The sequence below is a fragment of the Clinocottus analis genome, unplaced genomic scaffold (assembly GCF_023055335.1).
Source record: "Clinocottus analis isolate CAN_PGR_092001 unplaced genomic scaffold, fCliAna1.0.p SCAF_1, whole genome shotgun sequence".
NCBI classification, from domain to species: Eukaryota; Metazoa; Chordata; class Actinopteri; order Perciformes; family Cottidae; genus Clinocottus; species Clinocottus analis.
The window spans coordinates 17,685,783-17,701,837 of NW_027175820.1; the positions used below are offsets into that span (position 1 = coordinate 17,685,783).

At 42.0% G+C, this 16,055-nt stretch overlaps 1 protein-coding gene across 3 annotated transcripts in view; it reads left to right on the forward strand.

Annotated features, from left to right (window-relative positions):
- Nucleotides 1-2,196: 2,196 nt before the first annotated feature.
- The window catches only part of sema4bb (sema domain, immunoglobulin domain (Ig), transmembrane domain (TM) and short cytoplasmic domain, (semaphorin) 4Bb), a 51,896-nt gene continuing 38,037 nt past the window's right edge, over nucleotides 2,197-16,055 (forward strand). Inside the window, exon 1 of one of the 3 annotated variants that reach the window (XM_068599167.1) lies at nucleotides 2,197-2,428. The gene's annotated coding sequence lies outside the window, so the exon portion shown is untranslated. Of the gene's footprint in view, nucleotides 2,429-11,500; nucleotides 11,789-16,055 lie in introns of those variants that run through there. The other 2 variants (XM_068599008.1, XM_068599086.1) reach the window with 2 other exon arrangements.

The following is a 16,055-nucleotide window of genomic DNA, read 5'->3' on the forward strand; positions in this document are numbered from 1 at the left end:
TTATGGACGAAGGTTTGTGTGTGTAAAAACATTTAATATCGCATAAAATTATACTTGCAGGAGAAGCGTGAGTGACAGCAGTGCTAAAAGCTCAAACAATAAATGTCGAAGAAATATGTTAAATAGAGAAGAATCATCAATCATTCAGACTTAGTGGAGCCTTTTATTGTTTATTTCCCCATTAAAATGTTCTGCTGTACTTTAAAAGTCTGATTATAGCGATGGCGTCGCATTAACCTGTGTCACGGCTGAGTGCTGAGTCATTGTGCTTGTTATCTGTCAAAGAAAGCGTGGCTGCCACTCCTGCAGGATCACACATAATGGACTTGTCTTTGGTCAGTGATATCTAAAGGCCTGTACACACCATGAAACTGTGAAATGTCGTGGAGAGATTTGCACCGTTCACCAACAACGAGCCGCCTTGACAATGATGACCTTCGAAAGGACGGAGCGCCAGAGTGTTCAAAATAGAGAAAGCCATATTGTTCGCAGTGATGCACTATTTATTTAATCTAGTCTGTTGGAGTAGAAACTGTCCCACAAAAGAGTCTGGTTACAGACAGTGTTGAGATGAGATGCGATGGTACGAAGACACGTTTTTATTGAAATCATTGTGCCATTATCAACCAACCACTAACACACCGTGCTCTATAACCTACAAATAGTCACATTAAGGACATCTTTCAAAGGTCTTATGTTCTCTGCAATATTTTTTTGCAGAGGTCAAATGTTGCATGTATGTTTCCTCGGGTCAATATGTTGAAATCACCCACCTATAGATGGCTTGTTACCGGCTGATGTTATACTCTTTGAATCCTACGGCGTTGAGATTTTTTTACAGTTCCAACTGCATTTGAAACCTGCATCTCCCTTCTTCAGCAGTTTGAAGTGCAAAGATAGTCCTTACCAATCACTGATAATGCAGATCTTGGGAACATCTCTGACAATTCGGTGACAGCTACAGCAGTTCACCAACGAGTGGTCACTCCGTCAGCAAGCTTTCGGCCCCACCCGCTTCGTGTGGCCCCTTTACAGTGTGACCACCTCTTACAAGAAAAGACATGTCGTGAATATAGCTGCATCCTGACTGAGTGTCCACTATAAAGATGTGCTCCAAGTCACTTCAAGCAGATACCAACACAGACCTTTATGGAAATGAATGACGACAGCTTGGAGGAAGGACTTCCTTATCGACATGTTTCTGCCACCTGCATCCCTCCTATCTTGTTTTCTGCCTGTCTGGTGCAGACAGAGCAGAGGTGCAAGGATGACCCTGAGCTGTCTTTGTTTTCCTACTAACGCCCTTTCCTCCCTCTCTTTCTCGCCTTCCTTCTCCCTCTCTGTTCCTTTTTAGGGATGACTGCACAAAGACAGGTGATTGCTGCTGCTATAAGGTGGAAGAAGGAGTGTGTGTATACGTGTTTTTTCTCTTCCATTTAGAGACGTGCTATGTCACAGCCAGCAGAAAGTGTTTGGAATCACTCACCTGAAATGTCAGTGACTTCCTAACAGGGTGTCCGTCAATGCTTTTTCAAACTGACAAGGGAGCCATTAGCTTGTGGCTGTGTGGTGGAAAGGGGCGGGTTTGAGATTTTTTTTTTCATGTTTATCTGCAGCCAACTGTTAGCCTCTGTGACATCAAAGTAATAGAAAAAAGAAAGGAAAATCAGCATCTGGAACGTATTTGTTCATGAAAGCTGTGAGAATGCTTATTTATAGATTTATTTACATGATCTATGAAATGTGATGTGATAAATATGCCTTCTTGATGATTGCTGTTGTTTTTCCCATATATGTACGCAACCACAAACACACAGACAGACGGGCACACACACACACACACACACACACACACACACACACACACACACACACACACGCACAGGTGCAGCCACCATGACGACACTGCACTGTATGCAGCATGGACACAATCTTTAATCATCCTGTGGTCCGCTGCAGAGGTAGAATATACAGTGGTGGTGATGCAGACACAAACACACACACACACACACACACACACACACACACACACACACCTTCCCCCGCCCATAGCTCACCCCCCCTCGTGCAAACCTACCATTCCCTGGTCCATGATGTAATGCTATCAGACCCCTCCTCTGCTGCCTCTCCCTCCCTCAATCTCTCACACACTCCTCTCTCTCTCTCGTTCTCCTCATTCTATTGGTGGCTCCCGTCTGCATCTGCTGGATCAGCTCTGACTCCCTGCACACACGCACACACACATACACACACACACACTCACACATACACACAGACATACACACACTTACACACACACATGCACACTCCCATGCTCCCTCTCACACACACTTTTTACACATACACTACCGGGGGATTCCTCCGCCACTGCAGCCTCTGCTCGCTCCACCTGCCTCCTGTCTTCCGCCGTGGGGGGGGGGGAAGCATGGTGAGTACCTCCTTTCTCTCATGACAGCAGGCGATAGTGGGTCACAATAAGACAATAGGATGAGAGGAAGCTGGAGGGTGTGGGGGTGTTCTGCAGAGAGTGGCGGACCAAACACCGGTAGGCATCGCTGCCACTGCAGCCTGGGAGGAGAGGCTCGCAGCGCTGAGTTTGTGCCTGGAGTGATTAAGTGGTGTGGGGTTGCTCAGTTACTCCAGATACCGGCCATCGAGGCACTGGGTGCCATGGCAATAGATTGCATTCAGTCAGGGTCTTGGCTGATTGTGCGTCTGTCTCCTAGTAAGGTGCTGGAAGCTGTGGTGAGGTGCACGTGTTTGTGTGTGTCTGTTTGAGTATGAATTATGAAGACTAGACATGCTCCAGTGCGTTGTGAGTTATCTGGATTTCTCTTTGAATAATGTCAGTCACCTTGCTTTGAGATAACACAGGGAAGGAATCGCACAAATGTAAAGCAATGCCGCACCTGCATTTAAGTTCCTGTGATGGTTTAGTTTATTCTGACTATTGCCCACTGCACAGGGAGGATGTATTGGCTACGATAAAGCCCTGACAGTCTCATTATGTGCATATAGATTGCAACTTTTTGTGTCACTAAAAAAAACAGGGTGTGTGCGTGTGGTGTGAACTCGTGCACCTGTGACATTTGGACACTTGCAGTGCTCTCTCTGTCTTCTCCTTCCACATCATGAGGTCTGCAGCTGTCACTGTAAGGCTGAATGACATTGAGTCTCATAGGGAAAGTAATGATATTATTGCCACGGCTTTTGATTGCTTCATGGCACATTGATGATAATGGAACTGAGACGCGAAGTCATTTCTGCATTTTTCTTTCTGGAAGGTTGACCAAATTGCTTTTTGTGTATTCACTGTACTGCAACCTAGCCTCTTACATCCAGTGTGTTGAAATGTTAATATTTTATAATGGTTGGTCTACTCCACATGTGGACACTCTCATAACTAATTCATCCAGATGCTTTTCCATTTTTATTTCACATGGAGCTGGGGAGAAGCCAGATATGATTCACTGCTTTTCAATTTCAATATAAATGCCCTATTTTGGTTCATTTTGAGGTATTGTTTGGTTTGGTTGATTAGTGCATCACAGGGATGCATAATTCAATCGAGTACATTTGGAAGGAATAATCCATCAAAATCATTGGCAGCAAACCAAAGAATACGTTTTCTCTGCCAGATAATCTGCATGCCATTCATCAATTAACCAACAAACAAATTAGCTTTGCAATGCTTTTCATTATTATCAATGATTGCATCTGGATGAAACCCGGAAAGATATTTTGGAAGTCAGCTGGCCTTCATGGAACAGTGTTGGTGGATTTCTTTTAAATCAATGATTAGCACATGAAACAACTCTTCCCCAAGGCTGTTTAACTGTGACATACTCTATGTCGGCATGAATGGAAAGTAATTAGGATGGGGGTCCAACAACAAACTAATAAACTAACAGGGCTTGAGAAAGCACAACATAGCCAGTTCTCATTGACAGTTAAAGCATTATTTGGGTGCTTAAAAGGTTAGTGCATGGTCATACTGAGACAGTTTATTGATTTCTTACTGTTTGAATGCCGTTACAGCCGACAACCGACATTGTGCTTTCACACTGCCCCGAAGACCTTTAGAAGTAAAACTGGGAGCTAATAATGCACTGAAATGTTACACTTTGTGACCTGGAAGAAAATCTAAATGTTAATATTCTCTCTGAGTAGTTCATCTGTTCCTAGATCATCCTCTGATGGAGCGGAGCCTCTTCTCTCATCTGTTTTGTCACACAGGGACTTGTGAAGTTGAGGTGGCAGAACTTGTACTGTCGGTATGATTATGATTCAGAGGTGCGACAGATGACTGAACCTGTTCATTTTGGGAATTTTGCTGACGTCACACCAATCAACTGACATGAATATGAATATGTGAACTCAGTCAAGGTAGAATTGTGAAAGACTAGGAAAGTAAAAAGGTCAATTCAATCAATATTTTGTTGACTCTGTCAGCTGTGTGACCAATTTGGATCCTGAATGCAGCACAGGAAAAGATTCACATACCTTTTATTGCACACACATGTTATACAGACTTCTACATGAACAATGTCAGCTGTAATTTTAGAGTTTAGAGGTTGTTTTTTTTTCTTTTCCAAGTTGCTGTGAACCGAAACACCACAAGTATTCCCAAGAATGAATCATGTGAGGATGTGGTGCTTTCTTGTGGGAAGCACTGACCAATAGCTGCTCTGGTTCGACTGAAAGCAATTCAAATACTGAAGAACTATTTCATCTGAACTGTCCACCAAATGTCAGGAACAGATTTTTAACATAAAATCTTTTAACTTCCAAAATCAAATTCAGTCCATTGTGTAATTGCATTGGAGAAAAAAAAACAATGAATACTTCAAAACCAAAGGCTGTGAGTCTGCAAATGGACTACAGCAGTTTAATAAAGACTAAACACAGAACACAAGCTTCATAGCAAAGAAAAATATGGATGATCCTTGTTCAACAAATATCTAGTTTGTTCGTTCCTGCTATTTGTGCTATTCTCACTACTAAAGTAATTATGTCTGCCAACTTTTTTTGTAACACAAACCACGACAGAGTGAAAATGACACATGACCACATTTTAAATTTTTCGGGGGGCTTTTAATTTTAAACACTTAATGGATAAACTTACCATTAGACCTAAGAAACACCAAAGCAATTTGTTACATTTAATGACATCCCCCTTTCACGCTATACTGTACTATTTTAATGTCAAGATGAATAAAGTTCTTTGTGCTGATAAATTCATAAAAAATCTGAAACTCATTAATTCACTCCCAGTGCCTGGAGGCTTTCTTCCAACCGCCTTCCCCCTTCCGCTGTGCAGCTGTGCAGGACCTTCACCTATGCCCTCCTACTGCGGCATCCACAGCCTCCCTGCTTCAAAACCACGAAGAAAGAGCCAGACAAAGAAAATCCATGTATTGAGCAAACACACATACCGACTTCTTCATTTTAACTGCGCTTGCCGTGACTGACGTCACTTCCTCCGAGCTCCCAGGAGACAACCGGACCACATGTATCTGCAATAATCTCATAACATCTTCCCCCAGTGGGTACACAGAAGCTGTCAGACAGCAGATATCAGTTATCATTCATTATGGAAGATAAAGATGCATCCAAACAGTTCACCTCGCTCCAGTATCTCCTCATGGCGTCAGGGGTTCGAGTCAATCTTCTCCTCTTTGCCACATGTCAGGCGCTCTCTCTTTATCTATTGTTCTCGGTGTCTATCTTTGTTTGTGCGTAGTCCTTTCTGTCATTTTACCGCTACTGGTCTGTGCAGCAGCAATGCAGCTAATTCTAAAATATTTACATCCTTCTTTCCTGACGAATCTTCAACTTCTGTCTAGTTTTTTTAATTTATTTTTTAATGTTTTACCAAGCAGGCAACCTTAAAGAACAATCAAAGAAATTCAAAATGTGGTCACAATATAAAAAGTACATTACATTGCCAGTCCAATCAAGGCTTTTCATTAGTTGTTTTAATCCTTCAGTCTCAAACTCTTCCTATGATGAGCTGTGTTGACAGGTAAGCTGCTAAACCTCTAATCTTTAATTATGTGGGGGAACCAAAAAACATTAAAAACTCACGCTGAGATGATTAAACATGAACAAGCAAGCAGATGACATGATTTGCATCATGGCACTATCAACACAGGCCTTCCTCTGACACGTACCAGATGAAAAGAGAGAGACAGAATATGTGGCTACTATGAAACTTTAGAGATGGATGGAAAGGCTGTCTTTAATATGGACATGAGGTGCCACCTGCGCCAACAGATGTACTCTTTTTTTCTTATTAATGTCATACTGGCTGTTACCAACAACCCTACCACGACATGAGTGCATTCTCTTGTTTTTAAAGGGTCATTTCATCACAAATTACAAAAAAATGAAACATATTCTCTCACAGACCTCCAATGGTGTCCAGCCATGCATTAAGTTTTGTGTGCTTAGGTCTCATGGTATTTGGCTCTGAGATTTCTGCCTTAACCCAAATACAAAAAAGGTGAAAGGAATTGTATTCATGGTGCTCACAGCATTGAGAAAGATAATTAGACAAACTTACAAACATTACTCATACTTTACATAACACATTTAATACTTATTGTCCTATTTTTCAGAATGTTTTGGAGCTGATTCACCTCCACCCACAATGTATTTAATCTTTTTCAGCTGTGGGCTGCTCCTCTGATTCCTTTGTGAGTTGTATTTTGGAAAAATAGTCCTAAGATTTAGGTAACAAACTTACTCAGTTAAGTTCAGGAACTCATCTTTGTTTCAGTTCAAATAAATGCTTTGTGGCAGATGGCCCAAGGGCACATTTCTCCCATGTGCAAAATGAGCTCAACAGTTAAGGTCTAACAACCAATCCTAGCACAGTAGGGCGGGACTAGTTGAAAAGTTGTTGGGCGGGGAAAAATTAAGTGGATCAACCTTCCTATAGGAGAGAATTGAGAGAGAATTGGGAGGAAAGCACTTCTGCTTTGACTCTGAAAGCTGTCGATACATTTTGAATGAGATATATACGGTCTACGGCTTCAACGATTCACTCAAAACAATTGAAGTTATTTAGTCTGCATGCTGCACGGTGGTGTCGTGGCTAGCACTGACACCTCACAGCGAGAGGGTCTGTGGTTCGAATCCCGGGCGGGGCGGGGTTTGGATACTGGTCTGGCAGGTCTGCCACACTTCTGTGTGGAGTTTGCATGTTGTCAGCGTGGGTTCTCCAGCTTCCTCCCACAGTCCAAAGACATGCTGCATAGGTTAATTGGACTCTAAATTGCCCGTAAGTGTGAATGTGAGCGTGAATGGTTGTCTGTCTATATGTCTGCCCTGTGATGGACTGGCGACTTGTCCAGGGTGTACCCTGCCTTCGCCCCTTGAGCGCCCCGCGACCCTAATGAGGATAAGCGGTTCAGATAATGGATGGATGGATGGATAGTCTGCATGCTTCACGTGTGTGTTGTCACATTTCCAGTGTGGACATACATCGCTACTAAAAACCTGCTTAGAATCAGTATGTTGCCTAGTATGGATATGAGAGACAGTTTGTTTTTGTGCTAATTAACGCGTGTTAAACTGAAATGATGGTAACACCTGCTAAACATTTACACGTTAGCATTGGGTCGAGCACGATGGAGCGAGAAAACAGGATTATTTGCTATTTTCATTTAAGCTGCATAAGGGTGTAAAGTAGTTCATTGGCTGGGATACATGAGTCGCTTTTAGACAAAAATCTAAATGTATGATGATGGTTTCACATGTACACACATGCATTTATTGTGATTGTTTTCTTGTCCAAGAAACATTAGTTTCCATCGGTTTCCCAAATGTGCAAACAACATATGGTCACAGCCAAAAGCATTTCAGTTTGATTTAAAGATATCGAAATAGCAAGTCATTTATATCCATGATTTATGGCCAACCTGTCAAAGTACTTGACTCAGGATCATTTACAGGGGAAACAAATGGGGCACTTTCAGACTGGTGTGCTTGCATCAGTTGAATAGTCATGCAACATCAGTGTGAGGAGCGAAAGCCTTGTGCATAGAGAGAGAGAGAGACAGAGAGGGGGGTATGTAAGATTTGGGGACATTTCTGGGACTGTCAGAAAGGGACAAGGTGTGGACACAGGATGAGTCATAGTGCTGTTGGCTCTGTGGGAGGCCTACACAAAGCTGCTCTGGCTTCAACACAGTCTGCAGGGGTGGAGCTTACTGGTCAGGGGAGTACACCTTGTGCTCATGGGATCATGAGTTCAACCTTGTTGCATGTCAACATTTCTTGTTTTCATCCCCTCTACATTACATGTTTGTACAATAACCTGCTTTTCATTGTCGGTATGAAGGCATAAAATATGTCTGTGAATATTCACTTCACCACCAAGTTAGCACAATGAAGACTAAGTCAGTTAACAGCTATGCTTTCACAAGGTGAGGCTGTACTGTGGTAGTCTAATGCTAACATAGACATGCTAACATGTTGATGTTTAGCATTATGTTTACCAAGTTCACCATCTTAGTTGAGCATGTTAGCGCGCTGACACATGCTTATTATCACTCAACACAAAGTAGGCCTACAGATAGTGCTCTAAGAAAATCCAGTAGATCTTTAAAGTTATTCAGTTTTACCTCTTAGGACCATGAATATTTGTACCAAATTTCATATCCATCCAATAGTTGTTGGGATATTTCAGACTTGACTAAAGTGCAAGTTTCATCCCTAAAGCCACGTCGCAAGCGTGGCTAAAAATTATACCTCATAATTAACTAATAAAGTAATTTTTAAAGCCTCTCAATTTTTCTTTTTTTACTTTTGCAAGTTCTAATTTGTGTTGCCCATGCGTGACATTAATCAATACATACAATCAAGGTCATCTAAACTTCAAGTGCATTTGAGCCTGTTGATCAAAGAGGAAACAATGACTTTATCTACTTGATGAAAGCTTTTTGGTGGATACATTTACAAAACACTCTCCAAATCTGGTGTTGTGTATTACTGAAAGAGTTACACTTAACCCCAGTAAAACCTCAGAGGGTGGCCGTGACCTTAATATGCTCCCCGGTGCGTTTGCGTGCCAATACAAGAGGATATTATTTGAGTGCACCGGCAGATTGAGGGTGATGTGATCAACAACCGCGGCGTGTTTGTGAAATTCAACCTTCAGGACTCCTAAGTCATAGAATTTGTATTTTTTTAAGTGTAAAATGCAACATATAAACCCTGGCATACCCATTACGAGGAGGCCACTTAATTTGTATCAAAGTGCTTCACCTAGCGCTGCAGAGCTACTTAGCATCTTGTTTTTGCATCTTCAGTTTGAAAGAGCCACCGTCCAGCTGCGTGCCTCATATTTCTTCTCCTTTTTTTGTGAGATAGAGGCTAATTTGCACTTATAATTTCTATCCATTTGTTTTTGAATAACTTAATCACATTGCCGGCGACTGGGTAGCTGAATGCATTTGTATGCCAATAGACCACATATGACTGCACAATAAATTTCACCCATTTCAGGGGAATTCATACTGCTGAGTGGTACAGCCGCCTCCCTGTTGTTGCAAGCCTGACTTTTGAACAAGTTGGATTTTAATCTTCTCAGAAGTAATCCTTTATTGAATTTAAGGGATTACTGAGGGCCTGGCAGATAAAGGGGAGCAACCTTGATTTGGCGTCTGTCTATCAGAGAACATATAATAACGAGAGAGAGAGAGAGAGAGAGAGAGAGAGAGAGAGAGAGAGAGAGAGAGAGAGAGAGAGAGAGAGAGAGAGAGAGAGAGAGAGAGTCAAAGAAAAAGAAAGACATGGGACAGAGAGATGATTAAATGCCATTGATTTAACCCCTACCTGTCACATATATTTATATATTTCCAGTTGGGAGTGGTTGCCATTTGCTTCATTTGAGGTACAGTCATGCAAAACTAGTCAGAGAGTGACAATATTTCCAGAATAAAGTGTCAGATTTCTGTCAGACCGGGCCATCAGGATGCAGCCTCCAGCACTCAGCGGCTGGCTGGGTTACTGTCATCACATTTCTTGGTGTTAACAGTCAAAATATCTGACAAATTCTCACAATGTCACATGTCACTGAAAGCAAGGAGCAGGAGACTAATTATTAATGTCATCTTCTCCCCTGTGGGTGGGACAAGTGGCTGTGTGTTATGCATGAGAATTTGTTTTGTGTCACGATTATTTTAAATTCGACGTCCAGAGCAGAAGTTGAGGTCAGGCTGTCTGTCGTTTTGAGCTTTTGATGACTATGTGTCCACAGCTTTTATTATTCTTTTGGGGGCAAAACAAAAAAGAGAGATTACGTGAATGGTTGAGTCTAGTTGTGTTCAAGTATTTGCCTTCTCACGTAATCCCTTGTAATTCTCTTTGTGGTTGACGCTCTCAGTTGTCACTGTTTAGCGGCTGCAAGGCCTTAAAGAGAGAGAGAAGAGGAACAACCCTGACATACCAGAGACAAGAAAGCAGGAAAGGTTTTTCTCAGAAAATAAACATCACTATCAGAATCTGACAGAAGTGGCTGTGAGATGTGAGTCTCTTCCTTCTCTAAGGCCATATCATTCAAAACACATTTGATAAATACTGTTTCAAAAACAAAAATGCACAGCTTGATCCACTACTCTTAAACAATGTTGACAACGTACCGCAGGCTATGTCTTTTTTCTGCTGCATTTTTGACCCAACTTGTTTTAAATTTCTTTTTGACAATCCTTTTTAATAGTGTGTGTATGTATATATTATGTTGTGTGATGTCTTGAGCTATTTGGACCCTAAATTTCTCTTCGGGGATCAATAAAGTAATTATCTATCTATCTATCTATCTATCTATCTATCTATCTATCTATCTATCTATCTATCTATCTATCTATCTATCTATCTATCTATCTATCTATCTATCATTCATGAAACAGAAACTTTGGGCATTCCGGGCATTTTTACCCATTTGTTAAATGTAAAATAATTATAGTGCTATAAATCGATTTTTTTTAAAGAAAGAAGAAAAAAACTGTTATTTTAAGTTTTTTAATGGCTTTCACAATTTTTGCATAAATACTTGCAGCTCTTGGCAGCAAACCATTTCAATAAGAAAGTGTTACATTACACTGCATTTATACTCATATGCGTATTGTTTCAAATATGTGTGTGTGTGTGTGTGTGTGTGTGTGTGTGTGTGTGTGTGTGTGTGTGTGTGTGTGTGTGTGTGTGTGTGCTTGTACTGCTTTTGTACAGCTCATGCACACTTCCAGGCTACTTTCGACCGTTTCCCTCCGACATTGAGAGGGAAACTGGGCACATATTGTGGGATTGAGGCGATATGATCTTGCTTCGGTTTACCAGACGCGACGTGTGGCGGAAACGAGTGACCATGTGGGCTTCATGCTCCTCATGTACAGTCCGCTGCTGCTGCTGCAGGCAGCGTGTGCTGTGGGAGGAGCTAAAGTTTAGCAGCTAGAAAGCCACCAGCCTCTTGTCCGTAGTAAAGGAGGCTCGTCTTCAACCGCTCGGATGATGGACTTCACCTCGCGGACACTGTGACGGACTCAACCTTAAACGCACTTCGTTTACGTTCCTGTTTTATCGACATTTCCCCCTCAGCCATCGTGAAGACTTGAACGGTGACCGAGTTTCTTTTCTTTCTTTTTCTTTCTTTTTTTTTTTTCCTTTATTGCGCCGCAGCTCGTGGATGGTCTTTTCGCCTGCTCGGTGCTCTTCGGTTTGCTGGTTTTAACACCTTTACATCGGCGAGATAGGAAACGGAGCCATTTAAACACATCTAAATCAAGTACGTCCGTGGTTGTTTTTTGTGTGTGTGTGGAAATATTGCTTTGTGGACGTCTTTAAGCAGGCATATATATGTAAATTGCGGAGACAATTTATTCTATTATAGGAGCTTTTACGCGTAAAATGTAGGTTTCCTAAGAAACTGCAAGAGTTTTGCTTCATGATATTCGATTTGAACCCAGACTGTGAATGTTTCCTGAAAAAGCTCCACAGTTTGTGCTCTTCACCTCGGAGCTGCTTTCATGTCGTTTCCATCCTCACATTAAGGATGTGCTGAACGAGGGTCTCACGTGCACATTGCCGGCTTGCAACTGAGCAAACCCCTCTAAAAAAAATATGGTTTATAAATCGTCGTTAAATAATTAAATCGCAGCAACTGTCGTTAAATTGAAGCACTGTTGGGAAATCTGCGTGTAAACTGTCTGAAATACATATGTGTGGGTAAACTGCTGCTATTCAGCCCGGAGAGCTAAACACAAGAAACATTTCTGTTGCATCGCCTCTGCTTCATTTTCACCAGACTTAAAGTAACATTGCTGCTGTTTGATCACACAGGTCTGTGAGCACCATGTGGAGCCTTTTGGAATTGACTCTGTCCAACTTTGCACTTGTTAATGACACTCATGCTTGTTTCCTGTAATTCTCCTCCAAATATCCGCTTCCTCTTATCTCTGCTGGCATCTGTTATGCCTCCCATATCACTCCGCATTGCCATGAAACAAACACAGATCCTCTCTGGATAAAGCTTCTTTTTTCCCTCTTTCTCCGCGGCTCAAACCATGAGGGCTTGTAAAATTTGGACGTTATCCTAACTGATGGACCAAATCTGGAGGTTATGACGTGCGTGTGAGCCGAAGCCTGGTTCGGTGTTTAGATGATGCTCTTATGCTTTGTGGGAATCTGACTGCAAATGACCCGTGAAACAGTCTTTCCCCTTTGGGCCTCTGCTGTTCCTCTGCTCCCCTCACCAGAGTGTGATACGGTATCAGTAACACTGATAGACTCTGCCTCTCTTACTGTAAACTAACCATCTCCCTGGAAGTATTTGAAAAAACATCTATATGCTCCATCCCATCCTCCCTCTCTTTCTCTGAAAAACACTGGCATATGCACACACCGAGCCCCCAGCCCACGCAATCACGCACACATTCAAACACTCAAAACAAACACACAGACTCTACCCAGCACTCCACCCACTGTAACAACTTCAGAGGAATGGTCAGCATGTGGAGAGGTTGTGGTAAAAGAGTCGGAAGGGGAGGGGAGGGGAGTACACTCTGGTTGTGTTTAACCCCCAAAAGGTTAGTGATATCCCATGTAGTGTCCAGAGGGGCTGGATGTGCTCAGAACAATCTGATGGGAACGTCCTGGGTCCCTGTGCTGCCTCCTGTTCAGTGCCGAGATGTGGGAAAACCGCCATTTCTATGGGCGTGAAGCCAGCCAAGCTGCCTTTCCATCAGATGAGTTGGGTTAGTGCAGATGGGTCTCAAAGGGTTTGTTGGCCGTCCTAAATGAAATGAGCGAAGTGTAAAACGATTAAAGGGCGTGTGGTTTTTGTTTTCGTGCAGCTACAACATTTTGCAGGCAAAGGCACGTCAGTTTTAGGAATCTGCGAGAATTGTTGTTGCAACCTAAACTGTGAAAAGTCACACCTTGCTTTTACACATGGGCGACGAAGTTTAATGGTTCACATTTGCATTCACTAAAACCTGGCTGTAGCCAGTTTGCGGATTGTCTGCTGTGTCTATGCATAGCTTTGTCTGCCAGTTGCAAGGCCATTCACATTCAGTAGAACCTGTGGGACCTGTAGAAAGGCCGGCCAGGCCCAGAGGGGGTTCGGTGTTGAGCCAAAGGAGAGCAGGTGATGCCCCTCGGGGGCCATACAGATGAGCCTGAAATGAATTTCCCTAATTTGCTTTTTCTACCTCCCTCTCTTGCTTTCTTTGAGCCAACTCTGGCATTACTTCACAAACAAATCTGTTTTTGATGCCCACAACATGTGTTCCGCTTGCGTTTGACTCATCCGTACGAGACTGCTGTCATGCCTGGTCATCACAGAGCCGTAGCTGCAAGTCCACACACGCTCAACCGCAGGGTTACTCAAGTCCTGAAAGACACACTGTATATTTGCTTAACGCTGTTTTTGCAAATTTATCTAGCGTGTGCTTATGTAGAGAGTACACCGCCAGTCACTGAATGTGGTTTATGCTTTGTTTACAATGGAGACTCAATATGGCTTGTAACTTAATAATTTTTGTATTCTTTATTTGGGCACCTTTTTTGTTTTGAAAGGTTATTGCAATAATTAGTCTCATAATGCTCAAGTACATCTGAGATTGTGAAAAGAGAGGACCAGAATACCAACTTTAAACTGAAATTAGTGCTACGACATTTCTAGTATTTCTTTTGGTATTGTTGTTTATGGAGATGCATGTTCACACTTGTGTAACACAATTGAGACGTGACAGACCTGTGTTTAACTGTAGGTGGGCGCAGCCTGCAAGGCAGGTTTGTATCTCTTCACTGTGTCGGTCTGACAAGTGTTTGAGTTAGTCAGAAGTGCCCTCTGACTCAACTCGGATGAGGCCTTAAATGAGGTGGCTGTCTTTGGCCTGAAATATATTATGTAACATGTTTCTCTTCGGAGAGAAATGAACGTCTTACCCGTTTTCCTTTTCTTGTTTTGACAGAAATGTAGACAAGAAGAAACTTTTGTAATGAAAACCAGGCTTTCTGCGTGCCTGGAATGTTTTTTTCTTGTGACTTTGCCGATAACTTTATCTTCTGTTTAAATTGCAGTGATATGGATAGAGTTGTTGTGTTTTTATTTTGCCCCCAAGATAGTCTTTTAGATTCAGTATTTACACAATAAATTACAGCATAAAACCATACTTCCTTCTCTACAAAGAACTTGTTATACACTCTCATTTATAGAAGTGTCCTTTATTGCTTGGAAGAGATAAGCAAGCAATTCACTGAGCAGTTTATAACCAGTTTTATTTATTTTATCAACATCCTTCTTGAAGGGACAGTTCAGTCAAACATCAACATACTTATTTTTCTTACCCATCGTGCTGTTAATCAGTCTTTTTGTTGTTAGTTGCTTAGTTTTGGAGCGATATCTGCCATCTCTTGAACATAATGAAACTCTATGGCTCTCTGCTTGACCTCGTTGAGTTCCTGCATGAAGCTGCTCACAACAAGGTCAATGGATTATCTTGAGAAAGTAGGTCATGATATCTGATGGAGACAGCAACAAATGTTTGGGTGCTTTCCTCACCACAAGCTGAGTGCCATTTTTATAGTCTCATAATATCCACAAGAAGGCATCTCTATAGCAGATATTTACAAAACTATGCAACTTGTATCAAAACAATCTAGATGGCACAAAAGGTGAGAGGAAAATGTGTATTTCCTATTTTTGGGGTGAACTTTTGATTCAATTTAGATAAGGGACTGTATAAAAATGTTTAGGGGAGGAAAGGGGGTCAGAAAAAGAGGAAGCGTTTTGTTATGTTTTCAGTGCACATGCAGAATTAATGCAGGTTGTGACAGGCAGGTGACCCGGCCAATTATTACAATCTGGCCCAAATGATCACAGTCTTGCAACACCTGCAGATTCCAAATGTTTGTCTTTTTTTTCTTCTTCTTTTCCACAGCATTTGATTTATTGATCCCTTTTTTAGGGTGACTGTTTCAGCGAAAAAGATTAGCAACCGTACATTTTTAATGTTTGAATTAGGGTGCAGGATCAAATGAGTTGAACCGATTTTTAAAGTGTATCTAGCGAGGGGAAGTGTTGCAGAAAATCTTGATGGTGGAAAGGGAAACTCAACTTAATGAAAACTTTCATTTTCATTGGGAAATCCTAATGAAACCCCCATTTCTAATGAATGAATAAATGATGATACCATTCCTTATCTGTCATTATCAGTGGGATTGTTGCCAGGAGGGACCTCACTATGGACTTATTACTTCCTTTATTGGCGGAGACTGCTCACAGAGACAAAGACGGAGCCCCCGACAGTAAACAAAGCAGGAGTGCTTCAGCTGTTCCTTTTGATGTTGACATATTTGCAGAGTGTAAACCGCCAACAGCCATGAGGTGGCAAACCAGACAAACGGCTCAGACAAACTGTGTCATGTTTCCACTTAGGATGATAAGGAGGACAGCTTTGGTCAAGGCTTGTCATTCAGATCATCTGCGTTCATACCTGAACACGCTGATGTGGTTACACTGTATGGGTCTGACAAGGTGAACCAAGGGC